The 16499-nt window shown below is 40.7% G+C and overlaps 1 long non-coding RNA gene across 1 annotated transcript; it reads left to right on the forward strand.

Moving 5' to 3' along the window:
• The first annotated feature begins 10221 nt into the window (after positions 1-10221).
• Positions 10222-12246, forward strand: LOC136880831 (uncharacterized). The gene is made up of 2 exons (XR_010860954.1): positions 10222-10262; positions 12013-12246. It is a non-coding gene; the product is annotated as an uncharacterized lncRNA (long non-coding RNA).
• Positions 12247-16499: the final 4253 nt, after the last annotated feature.

The raw sequence follows: 16499 nt of genomic DNA on the forward strand, positions 1-16499 counted from the left end.
CAGTGTGTGGACGGGCATTATCCTGCTGAAACAGAGCATTGGGCAGCCCCTGAAGGTACGGGAGTGCCACCGGCCGCAGCACATGCTGCACGTAGCGGTGGGCATTTAACGTGCTTTGAATACGCACTAGAGGTGACGTGGAATCATACGCAATAGCGCCCCAAACCATGATGCCGCGTTGTCTAGCGGTAGGGCGCTCCACAGTTACTGCCGGATTTGACCTTTCTCCACGCCGACGCCACACTCGTCTGCGGTGACTATCACTGACAGAACAGAAGCGTGACTCCGCCATTCCCTCAACCAAGTCGCTCTAGCCCGGCACCATGCCAGGCGTGCACGTCTATGCTGTGGAGTCAATGGTAGTCTTCTGAACGGGCGCCGGGAGTGCAGGCCTCCTTCAACCAATCGATGGGAAATTGTTCTGGTCGATATTGGAACAGCCAGGGAGTCTTGCACATGCTGAAGAATGGCGGTTGACGTGGCGTGCGGGGCTGCCACCGCTTGGCAGCGGATTCGCCGATCCTCGCGTGCTGACGTCACTCGGGCTGCGCCTGGACCCCTCGCACGTGCCATATGTCCCTGCGCCAACCATCTTCGCCACAGGCGCTGCACCGTGGACACATCCCTATGGGTATCGGCTGCGATTTGACGAAGCGACCAACCTGCCCTTCTCAGCCCGATCACCATACCCCTCGTAAAGTCGTCTGTCTGCTGGAAATGCCTCCGTTGACGGCGGCCTGGCATTCGTAGCTATACATGTGTCCTGTGGCACACGGCAACACGTTCTACAATGACTGTCGACTGAGAAATCACGGTACGAAGTGGGCCATTCGCCAACGCCGTGTCCCATTTATCGTTCGCTACGTGCGCAGCACAGCGGCGCATTTCACATCATGAGCATACCTCAGTGACGTCAGTCTACCCTGCAATTGGCATAAAGTTCTGACCACTCCTTCTTGGTGTTGCATTTGCTCTGTCAGTTAGTGTATAATAATAATAATAATAATAATAATAATAATAATAATAATAATAATAATAATAACAAGAGAGGCAAAAAGCATGCCTGGTGGAATGTTTCCTGCGAATCAGTCCTCCAAGAAAGACTCAATGCGTGGAAACAGTACTACTCTACGAAATCAGAAAATGATTGAGAAACCTACAAAACCCAACGTGCCCAAGCAGCTAGGGTGTTCAGAACTGAGAAACGTAAATACGAAAAATCTCTCATTGAAAAGATAGAACAAAACTTTAGGAAGAATGAAAGCAGAGAGTACTACAGAGCCTTCAAACGCAAACTCGCTGGCTATAAACCACCATTTCTATGCTTTGAGCGAAAGGACGGCACACTGGCGACATCAAATGAAGAAAATTGCAGCATTCTGGCAGATTACTTCAAGAATGTACTTAATTGCTCTAAACCTCAAAGCGCCATTGAGACCAAGGAACCCTTACTCAGGTACCCAGATTCCAGACCACCCGACAGAGATGAAATCAAGCGCCACATTGCCCGTCTGAAAAATAACAAAGCGCCGGGGGAAGACTCAGTAGTAGCAGAACTATGGAAATATGCCCCAGAGGAATCACTTGATATCTTGCAAAAGCAAATAGAAGAAATTTGGAACAAGGAGACCCTACCCGAAGATTGGAAAATAGCTTTGATCCATCCATTACACAAAAAAGGCAGCATGAAGAACATCAACAACTACAGAGGAATATCTTTGCTACCCGTGACTTACAAAATTCTATCACTTGCTATCCTGGAGCGTTTGGAAGCACAAGTCGAACATCAAATAGGTGAATACCAAGGAGGGTTCAGAAAAGGTCGCTCAACAGCTGAACAGATCCAAAATCTCAAAACGATCATCAGATATTGTACACTAAGGTCCAAGCAGTATGTGTCTGTCTTTGTGGACTTTAAGAAAGCGTACGACTCCATTGACCGGGAAGTCCTGCTAAACATCTTAAATGAATTTGGAGTTGATTTGAAACTGTTGGCATTAATTAGAACCACCCTGACCGATACAAAATCCAAGGTGAAGTGCCACGGATGTCTCTCGCATTCCTTTGATATCAAAACAGGAGTCCGACAAGGTGATGGGCTCCCCGATACTCTTCAACTGTGTTCTTGAAAAGATCATCAGAACCTGGCGGGTGAGATTACAGGAAACCAACTACAGTCCATTGAGAATAGGAACCAAATCCAAGGGGATCGCAACAGACTGCTTAGCATTTGCCGATGATATTGCTGTTCTCTCAAACGACATAGAAACCGCTAGAGCTCAAGTTGAGATTTTAAAGGAAATTGCCGAACAAACTGGTTTGCAGATATCGTTTGAGAAAACAGAAGTAATGACTAACATCAAAGAGGCTCCACCAAAACTCCATACAAAATACGGGGACATCACCCGAGTAGACAAATTCAAATACCTGGGTGAGATCATCATGAAAAATGGACTGGACAAAGAAGCACTTCAGGAGCGAGTACGCAAACTGGAAATAGCCTACCAAACATCCCGCACAATCTACAACAAAAAATGCCTTTCCCAAAACACCAAGATACGTCACTATGAAACAGTTCTGAAGCCAGTAGTTCTATATGTAGCCGAAACCCTGTCTCTAAATGCCAACAAAGGACTCCTTGAAGAACTGGAGAAAAGAGAACGCAAAATTGTGAGAGGAATCTTGGGATCAAAGTACAGAAATGGAATCCATCAAAAGAGATCCAACAAGGAAGTCTACAGCAAAATAGAGAAAATTACCGACACAATCAGAAAAAGACGGGCACGATTTTACGGTCATCTGAAAAGAATGGACGGAAGAAAGTTAACTAAAGAAATATTTCACTTTTTTGATTCAAACCCCAAAACCACAATTCCCTGGTTTAGAAATACCAAAGAAGACCTGCAAATGTTACATATCTCAGCTGAAGACGCCCTTAACAGAGATCTCTTCCGCAAGAAAATATTGACGAACGGGCTAAACCGAGACGAACAGCCGAAGAGAAGACACGGTGCCCCTTGGACAGAGGAGCGTAAGAAGGCCCACTCACAAAGAATTAGGGAAATTTGGGCTCTAAAGAAGGCCAAGTTCAGTGTCAAATGCAACAAGACTCAACGTGGTCCTTGATCGCCCCAGCGAATTATATAATAATAATAATAATAATAATAATAATAATAATAATAATAATAATAATAATAATAATAATAATAATGGCATATGGCCTTCAGCGAAGTTTCGGGGAAAGTCTTCCGTGTTGACGTTCTTGGAGGATCTGTCCGTCTGTAAGAACGGAACTCCAATTAGGGTGAAATCTAATGTTCTGGATGGTACAAATACCGAGTCTCTGAGACAGACGAAGTAGACAATGACGGTTAAAATCCCCGACCAGGCCGGGAATCGAAGGTGGGACCCCTGGACCTAGAAGAGAATCATTAACTGGTTAATTCCGGGAGGAAAGATTTAAGAGAAGTTTTACCCTTCTCTCCTCCTGAAGGCTTCAATACTTTTACCAAAGGAGATATTCATGGATCTGGATTTTCTTTCGATCAACGGCATCACTGACATGGAGATAATGTTCAGAATATGTGGTAATTTCAGTTTTTATGGTTGACGATGTTGTTGTAGTTGATCCTTGTTGTTTAAAGGGGCCTAGCGTATCGTCGCTGCCGGGGTTGTAGTAAGGATGTAAAGGAGAGTGCATATAAGTCTCTGGTAAGACCCCAACTAGAGTATGGTTCCAGTGTATGGGACCCTCACCAGGATTACCTGATTCAAGAACAGGAAAAAATCCAAAGAAAAGCAGCTCGATTTGTTCTGGGTGACTTCCGACAAAAGAGTAGCGTTACAAAAATGTTGCAATGTTTGGGCTGGGATGAACTGAGAGAAAGAAGAAGAGCTGCTCGACTAAGTGGTATGTTCCGAGCTGTCAGCGGAGAGATGGCGTGGAATGACATTAATAGACGAATAAGTTTGAATGGCGTTTGTAAAAGTAGGAAAGATCACAATATGAAGATAAAGTTGGAATTCAAGAGGACAAACTGGGGCAAATGTTCATTTATAGGAAGGGGAGTTAGGGATTGGAATAAATTACCAAGGGAGATGTTCAATAAATTTCCAATTTCTTTGAAATCATTTAGGAAAAGGCTAGGAAAGCAACAGATAAGGAATCTGCCACCTGGGCGACTGCCCTAAATGCAGATCAGTATTGATTGATTGATTGATTGATTGATTGATTGATTGATTGATTGATTGATTGATTGATTGATTGATTGATTGATTGATTGATTGATTGATTGATTGGGACAAAACCTCCTATGTGAAATATTTTAGGTTAGAACTTTGGCCGGTAAGGTTCTGTCATCTAAGGTGCAATATTGTGTGAATATTGTCAAGGCATTCTCGCTCTTCATAATGTATGTGCTGCGGGTCAGTATATCTCCAAAAATATTATCGCATAGGAGGTTTTGTCCCGGCAACGACGATATACAGTATCGGTCAAAAATTTAGGACCACGTGAAGAAATCACGAAATGTCATCTATAATCTAAAATTGAGCCAGTAGATGTCTGTAATTTATTGTCCGAGGTCTCATATCTAATAGCATGTATGTCGCCTGATTTCACTGAGTTAGTCCAAGTGCTGCAGAAGTTATGAATTTTTAATTCCTGGAAGGTCACACCAAAAAATAAAAAAAATTGGTAATATGATGTACTGTATAGCACAAGCAAGGAAGAGCTTTCTTAAGAAAAGAAATTTGCTCACTTCAAACATTGATGTAGGAATTAGAAAGATGTTTTTGAAGACTTTTGTGTGGAGCGTAGCATTGTATGGATGTGAAACATGGACGATAACTAGCTCAGAAAGAAAGAGAATAGAAGCTTTTGAAATGTGGTGTTGCAGAAGAATGCTGAAGGTGAGATGGATAGATCGAATCACGAATGAAGAGATACTGAATCGAATTGGTGAGAGGAGACCGTTGTGGCTAAATTTGACGAGAAGAGATAGAATGATAGGGCACATCTTAAGACACCCAGGACTTGTTCAGTTAGTTTTTGAAGGAAGTGTAGGTGGTAAGAACGATAGGGGTAGACCAAGGTATGAATATGACACGCAGATTAGAGCAGATATAGGATGCAATAGTTACGTAGAAATGAAAAAGTTAGCACAGGATAGGGTGGCATGGAGAGCTGCATCAAATCAGTCTATGGACTGATGACTCAAACAACAACATACTCGAATTGGTTGCAAACATCACCAACAAGATTTTTTTGTAGACTTAGCAATAGGTGGGGGATCATTTTAGTATAAATATAAAAATTACAAAAATATGCGGCACAGTTTTTTTTTTTTTGCGTGTTTTAATGTTTTAAAGCACGTTAATTTTCTTTGTCTTTGTCATGCATGGCCCCAGATCTCGGGGCAAGCTGTCGGCTTCAAACGTATCTGCCCTGCACTTTGCAGATGGCATCCAAGAACATATTTCTGGTACCGATGACAAGAACAAGGAAAAATTGACCATCTCAGCGCTGGTTTGAAGAATGATAATTAAAATTTCAAAATATATCCACTGACTAGAATTTAATTAAGGCCACGGTATCACATTTTTTAAGTAATTTTTATATGTATAATAAAGTAACCTCCACCTATTGCCAAGTCTACAAAAGGATCTTTCAAACAAAAGAGTTTATAGTACATAATATTTCCAAAAATGTTGACTTTCTGATGTCACCTTCCAACAGTTAAAATGTACAACTTCTACAATATTTGGCGTAATTCAATGAAATCAGGTGACCTATATCATATTAGATGCGAGGGCTCAGGAAAAAAAATATACAGAAGTCCAGTAGCAGAATATTAAGTTTTAGATGTCATTTCATGACATTTTATGTGGTTCTAAAATTTGTCCGGTACTGTAGGTCATCAAGTTGGTTGCTATCTTCTCCTATATAGCACCAACTTCTCTTTCAACCTCAACTGCGTTCATTTTATTCTAAAATGTGCTCGTACCTTGCCATGGTTGTGATCTTCTCACCAGCTAGTCTAATACTAAGTATTTCTCTTGGGGGCGATTTTCACTTTCCGTTCACTCAATCTCTCACTTCTCTTTCATTTCAATCCATTTCAGTCTTCTAAACAACTGATCTAATTAACTAAATGTTTTAATTCTATCCGACAGATGATTTTATAGTTTTAAATTTCACCACCCACCCAAATAATAATTAGCAAACTAAAATGCATGCTTATAGATTAAAAGTCGTTTTATTATCATGAAGAAAGGAACATAATAACGGGATTCACACTACCTACAGCCTAGTTACTTCCCAGAAGTAAAAGTGACCAAATTTACGGGAAAACTTCATCATTCCCCACTGCAGAGGACTTCGTGATATGCACGAAGATGTCTTAGTTTTGCTTTCTTTTCACAGTTTCAGTGTTGCATTCCGATGTTTGCTTCTCGTAGGTATTGCGCTATATAGTCACGAGAATCACTTGAAGAGAGTAATGATGACACCGAGGTTGGAAAGGGGACCTTTAAAATCTTTTAATCTGTTGTAAAATTGTTTCGGGGCAGCCTTTAAAACGAAACTGTGAAAAATGATTTGTTTAACTCTCTTACATATCGTCACTGTTATGTCAAAACCGCGAATGTGTTAAAACCCTTCCTATCCATTATTGCCCTTGAATTCAACGAAAATTGTTCTGATGAACTGCATATAAATTACGAGTCTTACAGGAAATAAAGGATGGGAAGAAAATTGTCACATTCGCAGGTTTGGCGCAGCAGTGACGATATGAATATTTCACTTGTAAAGACGTCATGAAATCTAACTATTCATTTACGTGTTATTATTTTGGAAACCAACATAGGAGTTACGTTTCAGTTTCCTACTTTTTAACCGCTGGTCTCTTAAATTAAGAAATATTTTCGCCCATTGATGATACAAAGGGGGAGGATTTATATTTGAATGCCACTAACAATGTTACTTTTATCTCATTATTATTATTATTATTATTATTATTATTATTATTATTATTATTATTATTATTATTATTATTATTATTATTTGGCTTTATCGATATTCCTATGATTATTAGCTTCCAATATCCAAGGATCGAAAACCCAAAAAGAACTTTTTATAAACAAGATGTAGAAATTGGCAAAGTGGTCGTCGCGAAATGCGTAATATAGTCACAGTACTGCATTTACGACCTAAATATTAATAGTTTCGTGTAGCTATTGCCATCCTGATGTATCCTCTGTACTGAAATGAAATGAAATGGCGTATAGCTTTTAGTGCCGGGAGTGCCCGAGGATATGTACGGATCACAAGACGTACAATTGCCCATATATTCAATGCGTTATCAGCTGTTTTTGAGCTGCCATCGTCTCTGTCAATAAAATAATTAGAGAAGTCTTTATTCTCAGTCTAGCTTCTCAGCAGAATGGTCACCGCAGTGGGCTTCGGTTCATAAGAACTCGTGTTCAATTTCCTGCCGGGCGAGGTATTTCAACCTCGTTTGTTTAATTTATCTAGCTCGGGGGTTGGGTGTTTGTGATCGTATTAATACACACCTTCACCTATAAACAGCAAATCACACTACAAAACACACAGAAACACGGAACAGTGAATACATTCCTCCGCTTGGGGTTGGCGTCAGGAAAGCACCCGGCCATAAATCTGGGCTTAATAGACGTTAGTGACGACCTCAGATAACTAGAAAAAAGGGCAGGAAATAATAATAATAATAATAATAATAATAATAATAATAATAATAATAATAATAATAATAGTAATAATAATAAATGAAGAAAACCCATTCACACAACGTACACACAATGACACACAACGCAGTTTTATGTTCCCAGGAAAAACTTTCTGCAGGCAGATTCGAATTTATGAGAGGAAGTAAAGTGCCGGGTCAGGAATGGAAAGAATGAAGCCCAATGTAACGGCGAAGATAGGAATTGTGCCGGCTGCCGGAGCCTGTCGCACTCCTCAGGGGCAATGATTAATGAGCGACAGATGAAATGATAATGGGGAATATTGCTGGATTGATAGATGGCAGTGAAAACCAGAGTACCCGGAGAAAAACTTGTCTTGCCTCCGCTTTGTCCGGTACAAATCTCACTTGAAGTGACCGTGATTTGAGCCATGGAACCCAACGGTGAGAGGCCGGCGCGCTGCCGCCTGAGCCAAGGAGGCCACTCCTATGCCAAAACAGCAAATGTGACAATGCTCTCCCTATTCATTATTTATGTTAAGACTGGTCACGCCTCTCAGCCACAAATTGATATGCAGTCCATCAGAACAATTTTCGTTTAGTTCATTTTCCTATGGGCTAATGTAAAGGAAAATGAACCTAAATACATCATACTCTAGAAGCGGGTAAATATGTCACGCAAAGATACATTCCTACAGTACCTTACAGTAAGGTCAATTTTCATTTACATGCGCGTAAACGAAAATGAGCTCAACGTAAATTGTTCCGATGGACTGCATATCAATTTGTGGCTGGGAGACGTGACCAGTCTTAAGGGAAATAATGGTTAAGAAGGACAGTGTCAAACTCGTGGTTTTGGCACAGCAGAGACGATATACGCATTTTCGAACATTAGATATTGGGAACTGATAACAATTCTGGATATTATTATTATTATTATTATTATTATTATTATTATTATTATTATTATTATTATTATTATTATTATTATTATTCGGCTTTATCAATATTCCTATGATTATTAGCTCCCAATATCCAAGGATCGAAAACACAAAAAGAACTTTTTATAAACAAGATATAGAAATTGGCAAAGTGGTCGTCGCGAAATGCGTAATATAGTCACAGTACTGCATTTACGACCTAAATATTAATAGTTTCGTGTAGCTATTGCCATCCTGATGTATCCTCTGTACTGAAATGAAATGAAATGGCGTATGACTTTTAGTGCCGGGAGTGCCTGAGGACATGTACGGATCACCAGGTGCAGGTCTTTTGATTTGACTCCCGTAGGCGACCTGCGCGTCCTGATGAGGATGAAATGATGATGAAGACAACACATACACCCAGCCCGTGAGCCAGCGAAATTAACCAATGATGGTTAAAATGATCTCACCGAAGGGGTGTGGTAATTTAAACAAAGATGGTGGTAGCAACTCCGAATTATTGGAATTGTCACGCTAACCATTTAGCCATGGAGCCGGGCATCCTCTGTGCTGTAAAGCAGACACTCTGGCGAGAATGGGCGGCATCTGCAATCTACAGGAAACAGCAGGATAGTGTTGGTAAGGTAGCAACAAGTAGTTATACATATAATTCAGTTCCAGCGATGTTCATCTTGGTGCTCTAGCGTTTAAAACTATTATCTTCCGTCCTCAGAGGTCTGGGTTCGATTCCTGGTACTGGGAGAAATTTAAAGCTGGCAGATGGAATGGTATGTGGTTAAACACGCACATCGTCGGCGAAGAAACGATACCTCGTATCTCACAATATCCAAGGATCGAAACCCCAAAAAGAACTTTTTATAAACAAGATGGAGAAATTGGTCACGCCTCCCAGCCACACATAGATATGCAGTCCATCGGAACAACGTTCGTTGTGCTCGTTTTCCTATGCGTAGTGTTAAGGGAAATGAACCTTAAGTGCAATATACTGTAGGAGTAGGCGACGTCACGCAAACATACATTCATACAGTACAGTAAGGTTAATTTTCCTTTACACTCGTGCGTGACCAATACTGATTAGGAGGTATTTTTAATTCAACGACGACATGCTGATCACTTCCATTCAGGATACGCCTAAAATGATCTGCATCATCTCAGGACGACGACAAAAAGTGAAATTTATAATTGCAGAGATCTCAAAGCAACCAATTCAAGATACAAACGAATTAGCTGTTAAAGATTAAAATCTCTCGGCATGGACAGGAAACGAACCTGGGACGTCGAGGACTGAAGACCAAGGCTCTGACAACTCAGCCATGGTGCTGGATTCTTGTGAGATGAAGGAGGAATGCATTAAAAATATGTGCTACTGAGCATACAGGTCAATTAGCCGCGGACCAGTACACAAATATTAGCATTATAATTAGGCGACTTTAGGAACAACGCCCAGGTCTCGTGGTTGAAAGGTGTTCAAAGCCAAGGACATCGAGACCCTCAGGGATATTACACTGGTATATATTCGGTCTCGGCCAGGGTTCTGGTATCATTTGTTCTTGTCGCAGTCAAGTAACAAACGCTCTCATCCAAGATGCTGAAGCTGGTGAGTACTAAACTAATGTTAACATAGCTGACAGCTGTTGGTAGGTGGACAGATTTTCCACCTGGTTGAGAAAACAAACATATATTTCAACTGCTGTTGATGACTATAGCCATTCTCTGTGTAATATAGTCTATTAATTGGGTTCCTCCAGATTCCAAAATTGCAGATCCAAATCTGGCGTAGGTAGTATTTTGAAGGGTAGAAAGAAGACCATTCGGAACTCCGTATGGTTCGATATTGGCATGTATAAGATCTCTGGTGACACGCTCGGCGTTCATCCGACAAAATTAAAACACAACTATATATCGCCCAGTAGAGATGCATTTTTTCTATCCGGTGGAGTAAAAAGGAACGTCTAAATTGACACAGTGGCAGTCTAAAAGGCACCAAATTAAAATGCGTGCACAGGTAGCTGAGGCCATGCTATTGTTATTTATTACCTAATCTCTAATATTGGGAACCGTTCCCTAGTAACTCAGTGTTTCAATAAAGCACCTAACAGCCCCGGAGGAACTTGGTTTGCCAAGCGGCCGCTGCTCAGCGCGAAGGCCTGGAGATTACGGCTGGGTGGCATGGCAAAATCTACTGGCCTTTGTACTTGGCTTTCTAGACTGGACAGAGTTTCACTAAACCCTGCTATAATGTCTGAGTTCACATGCTTAGCTGAGGAAGTCAGTAAATAAAACTTGTTATCCATTCTTATTTTATAATTGCTGGTTAAATTAATTTCGTGTTGCTATTTTTAGCTGAGTGCAGCCCTTGTAAGGCAGACCCTCCGATGAGCGTGGGCGGCATCTGCCATGTGTAGGTAACTGCGTGTTATTGTGGTGGAGGATAGTGTTACGTGTGGTGTGTGAGTCGCAGGAATGTTGGGGACAGCACAAACACCCAGCCCCCGGGCCATTGGAATTAACCAATGAAGGTTAAAATCCCAGACCAGGCCGGGAATCGAACCCGGGACCCTCTGAACCGAAGGCCATTACGCTGTCCATTCATCCAAAGAGTCGGACATATTTACTGGTAAAATTCGCAAACAACTTTTGTCTGGTGGTTTATTTGTCTTGTGTTTAGTTAGTTCTGGATATTACTTCTGAATTTTTCTCACCAAAGGGGTGTGGTAATTTAAACAAAGATAGTGGTAGAAACTCCGAATTATTTAGAGGAATGTAATTGTCACATTTAGCATATAACGCACCGTTGATCAGGTGTGCGAATCAAATCATTCCCCCAAATTCTGAGCTTTGAAATCCACCACATATTGGACATTCTCTGTGCATTTTCTCTTCATTTCCTCCATATCGTCACTTAAGAAACGATATCTCGTACCTCACAATGCTCTTCCTATCCATGATGTTCCTTGAGACAGGTCACGCCTCCTAGCCACTTGTGGATATGCAGTCCATCGGAACAATTTTCGTTGTAGTCATTTTCCAATGGTTGCGTGTAAAGGAAAATTAACCTTACCGTTCAGTCCTGTAGGGATGTGTGTTTGTGTGACGTATTTAAGTACTCTTACAGTATACTATCTGTGTTGAATATAATAATGTAAAACGAAGCTATTCCGTTCGTAAAGAGACTTTTGTAGCTGAAATAAGATGCGCTGTGTTCAAGTAAAAAGGGACATTATCAAGTTATTGAACATCATTCATTCATTAATCTTTTATCATACCTTTATGTATGATGCTTATTATTATTATTATTATTATTATTATTATTATTATTATTATTATTATTTGTTTTCCCTTTACAGATCCTTGTCGTCCTGGCCCTTATCGCCATCGCCTCTGCCCAGTACTTGGGCTATGGTGGATACGTCGCCAGCCCCTACTACGGAGCCTACAGAGCCTACGCTGCCCCCTACGCCTACTCCAGAGGAATCTACTCCACCGCCTACATCGGTTGAACACTCTCTCTTTCTATCTCTCGGCTCTCCTCTTCTGTATGACGACATGCAATAAAACTCTTCTTCTTTTCCTGCTCTAAATACGACTTCTCTTTATTAAGTGATCCTTCCATTCCTTATTCCAAACCTCTGGTATACATTAAGTGGTATCTTAAACGCGGGTGACATAACTCTGCTGTTAGTAAATAACCTCCTAACTCCAGCGACAGTGGAAATCGAGGAGTTTAAGGTCGTTTTCGGACGTCTGTAGAAACTCTTGATGCAATAAGTATCGTTTTTCGTGCTAATGGCAAAATAACAAATTATCAAATATTGTAATGTTCATATTTCTGTTAATACAAAACCTCGTAAATAGTACGCATGAGTTTTGATGTTTTAATGCGTTAACACAAAACCACGTACACTTTTTAATGTGTTAATGCACAAAAGCCTCGCGTCTGCAAATGACCTGGCAATAAATTAACACAGATACGTCGTATGACCATTTTCCATTACATCACTTTCAGTTTTTAGTTATTTTCACCACAACAGAGTTTTCTGTGTGCATTAACACGGTATATGTGGTCATGTATGCTTGTACTTCACATCGAAAAGTTATATTCAATCAAAATTTTTGTTCTTCCCGAAATATTCAGATTTCGGGAGATACACGTTTTTGGAGTAACAGCGACGAAATTAATGCCAATTCCAGAATGGTCCAATCACACGTCATTGTATGCTTTCAGGAAAAGGGCGTATACTTAATATATAAACAATATCTCTGTATTAATCGCTATATAGGTAATAATAATAAAGACATCCTGAAACGTGATCCTCTTCGAAAGAACTTGGAGGACACCATAGCTTTCAAGAAAATCCCACACTGTAAAGAATCAAAATGTGTATTGAAGAGCGAAAGGAAGCCCACCGAAAACGCATGCTTAGAAGACGTCGGGCTTCATTCATTCCCAGCATTCAAAAACTGAGTGTTTTTCATAAATATTCAATTGCATATAACACACCACATTACCAGCCATCACGCAAACCATATCTGCGGTGCTCGCACCGGCAACGTCGTCTTAGCTGTTCTATGAAGGAACGAAAATCCAAGCGATCTTTGTATTCTCAAATCTTATTTTAAGCTTTATTTGTAATTGAAAATAACTGGAATGCCGTGTTTTATATTATATTATATTATATTATATTATATTATATTATATTATATTATATTATATTATATTATATTATATTATATTATATTATATTATATTATATTATATTATAAAATCAATAACACGCGTATAATTCATTATTACATTTTTGTTACGTTAAAGAATTGGAAAATCAATAAATGAAGTGGGTTACTACTAGGCCTAGGTCTGTGAAAATATATAGCATGTGTTCAAAACATAAACACTGTTACCTTAGGGTACAATACTCATGTTACGTTTGTTGTTACATGTTTCAACAGACTCAGTCCTCCCCTTACCACAATATGTCGCTTTTCGGGAAAAATGTCCTATCTCAGAATGCACTTCCAGCCCTTCATTTTCCTTAAGACTGGTCACGCCTCCGAGCCACATATTGATATTTAGTCCATCAGAACAATATTCGCTGTGTTCATTTTCCTATACGAACGTGTAAAGGAAAATGTACTTTAACGTGCCGACCGCACTCTAGGAATGTATATTTGCATGACTTGTTTACGCACTCCTACAGTATAATGTACTTAAGGTTCATTTTCCTTTACACACCAGCATACGAAAATGAACATAACGAAGATTGTTCTGATGTACAGCATATCCATATGTGGCTGGAGGCGTGACCAGTCTTAAGGAACATTTATTTATTTATTTCTTGTCAGAGTGTTGAAAAAACTTAAAATATAAATAAGATATTATATACAAATAAAACAAAGTACATTTTATGTCACAAAACATGTTTCACACAATGTCTGCCCAGAAATGTGCAACAGAAATTCTCTCTTCAGTGGCTTGAATCAAGTCTTGAAGTGTACAACGAACAGGGCAGGACTGACAGTCATACAGGTGTTGGGTAGTTTGTTGCTCCCCACAATCGTAGAAGTCTGACTGATCTTTCAGATAACCCCATTTTTTAGAACATCCTTGGATTTACCTACTCCACTTCTCAATCGACTCAGTGTCTTGCAGGTTGTCAATTCCAAATGATGACCACGGGGTGGAGATTCAGAGTGCACCATCCAGTCAGAAAGATGCTCCATTTTTGCTCTCCACATATCACAACGTGCTGTTCTTGTTGGTTTATCCAGAGCCTTGGAGACATTGAGGAAACTTTTCCTGGACTTCAGTCTTCTGGGTGGAGGTCGATGTCCAAATAACGAGTGGTTGCTTGTGAGATCCACCTTCGACCTCTCTTGCCTTGCAAACACTTCTCGCCGAATGTCTGGAGGAGAAATACCAGCCAAGTAGTAGAGTTTGTCAGTGGGAGTAGGTTTCAGACACCCAGTTACTATTCTACATGTTCCATTAAGGGCTGCATCCACCCGCTTCGTATGGGATGACCTGAACCATACAGGACATGCATACTCAGCTGCAGAGAAACTCAAAGCAAGAGCTGAGGTTCTTAACAAAGTTGGATGGGCTCCCCATTTGCTTGAGCCAAGTTTACGGAGGATGTTATTTCGGGCTGAGACTTTCTGATCAGAGTTAACACAGTCTTTCTTGTATGTTAAGGCCCGGTCTAAAGTAACACCCAGGTACCTTGGTGTAAAACAATGCTTCAGTTGCTTACCCTGCACACACCTGGGTCTTAGTCGGGTTTTTCAGTAGCCGGTTCTTCTGACAGTACACTGAAAGTTCCTTAAGTGCATTTGAGAGCTGCATTTCAGTGGTTTGAAAGTCGTCGTACTGCACAGCTAAAGCCAGGTCATCGGTATGAATGAAGCTTCTTGTATAGGCAGGCCTTGGCTTGTCGTTCGTGTAGATGTTAAAGAGGATTGGCGAGAGGATACTGCCCTGAGGAAGTCCATGCCGTTGATCCCTCCACCTACTGCACTTTCCTTGAAACTCAACAGAGAACCGGTGATTCTGTGGGAGAGTTCCAACAATCTTCGTGAAACCATAGTCTCTAATGAAGTTATAGAGCTTGGTGATCAAAATTCTATGATGCACTGTGTCGTACGCTGCTGTAAGGTCCACGAATACCACTCCTGTGATTTTACGTCTTTCATACCCATCCTCTATGTGCTGAGTTAAATTGAGCACCTGTGAAGTGCAGTTCCTTCTGGATCTAAAGCCCCCCTGTTCTGGATTAAGATGTTGATCTACTTTACATGTGAGGCGTTCAGGTAGGATCCTCTCAAATATCGTATATAGGTGACAAAGTAATCATATTTGCCTGTGGCTCTTAGGATCTAATGGATCCTTACCTGGTTTCAAAATAGCCATCACTCGAGACTTCCTCCACAACTTAGGTATCTGTTTACTCTGCAGGCAATTGTTTAGAAAATCAACAACCCACTTCCTTGTTCTGGAACCAAAATGTTTTATTTGCTCCACTCTGTAGCCTTGCCATTTTTGGATTTATTTATGGCTTTCTCTAGTTCCTCTAGGGTGATATTATTAGTGAGGTCGCTAGACTCCTATTCTATTTCGCGTTCTATTTTAACTGTATTCTTATAACCCCCTATTTTTCCATTGAGCAAAAGTTGATGAGCAATGGCATCTGGGGACAAATTGACGTGTACAGGGGCTTTAGTGAAGTCATTATTAAGCCTCTTTAAGAGTCGCCAGGCTTTCTGACTACTTTTAGACATGTCCAGCTCTTCAAGGGTAGATATCCAACGATTTCGTTTATCTTCCGCTAACATTGTTGTCAACTCTAGAACTTTCTGCACAGTCTGTTCACCAAAGGGATTCATGTAGATTAGATCAATGTATTCAGCCGGCAGAGCTGAGGAATGTTGATTGGACCAGAAACATAATTCATTCGACAACCTCTGGGAATTGACTGTCTGGAGCTCTTGTTCACTGCATCTACAAACAGGTCGTAGTCATAGAAATACCTATATCAGATACAGCATCTTCCGGATATGCAGTGAACTTGTTCCAGTCTGCTTTCTTAAAATTATATCGCCTGCGGAAAGGTACGCCCATGGGATGTACCGCAACAAATACCTGACACATGATGGGTCTGTGCTGTGTGTGTAGCATAGGGGTGGCGATGTTCTTTATACACTGCTGAGCAATTCCTTCGCTAACAAAGATTAGATCAGGGTTATAACCTCGTTCCCAACTTCCGCTGTTAAAAGAAGGAGGAAGTTTAACACCGTGTAACAGTAGCATCTGGTGGGTCTCAGCCCATTCCAGCACAGC

This window comes from Anabrus simplex, chromosome 1, assembly GCF_040414725.1.
Source record: "Anabrus simplex isolate iqAnaSimp1 chromosome 1, ASM4041472v1, whole genome shotgun sequence".
NCBI lineage: Eukaryota > Metazoa > Arthropoda > Insecta > Orthoptera > Tettigoniidae > Anabrus > Anabrus simplex.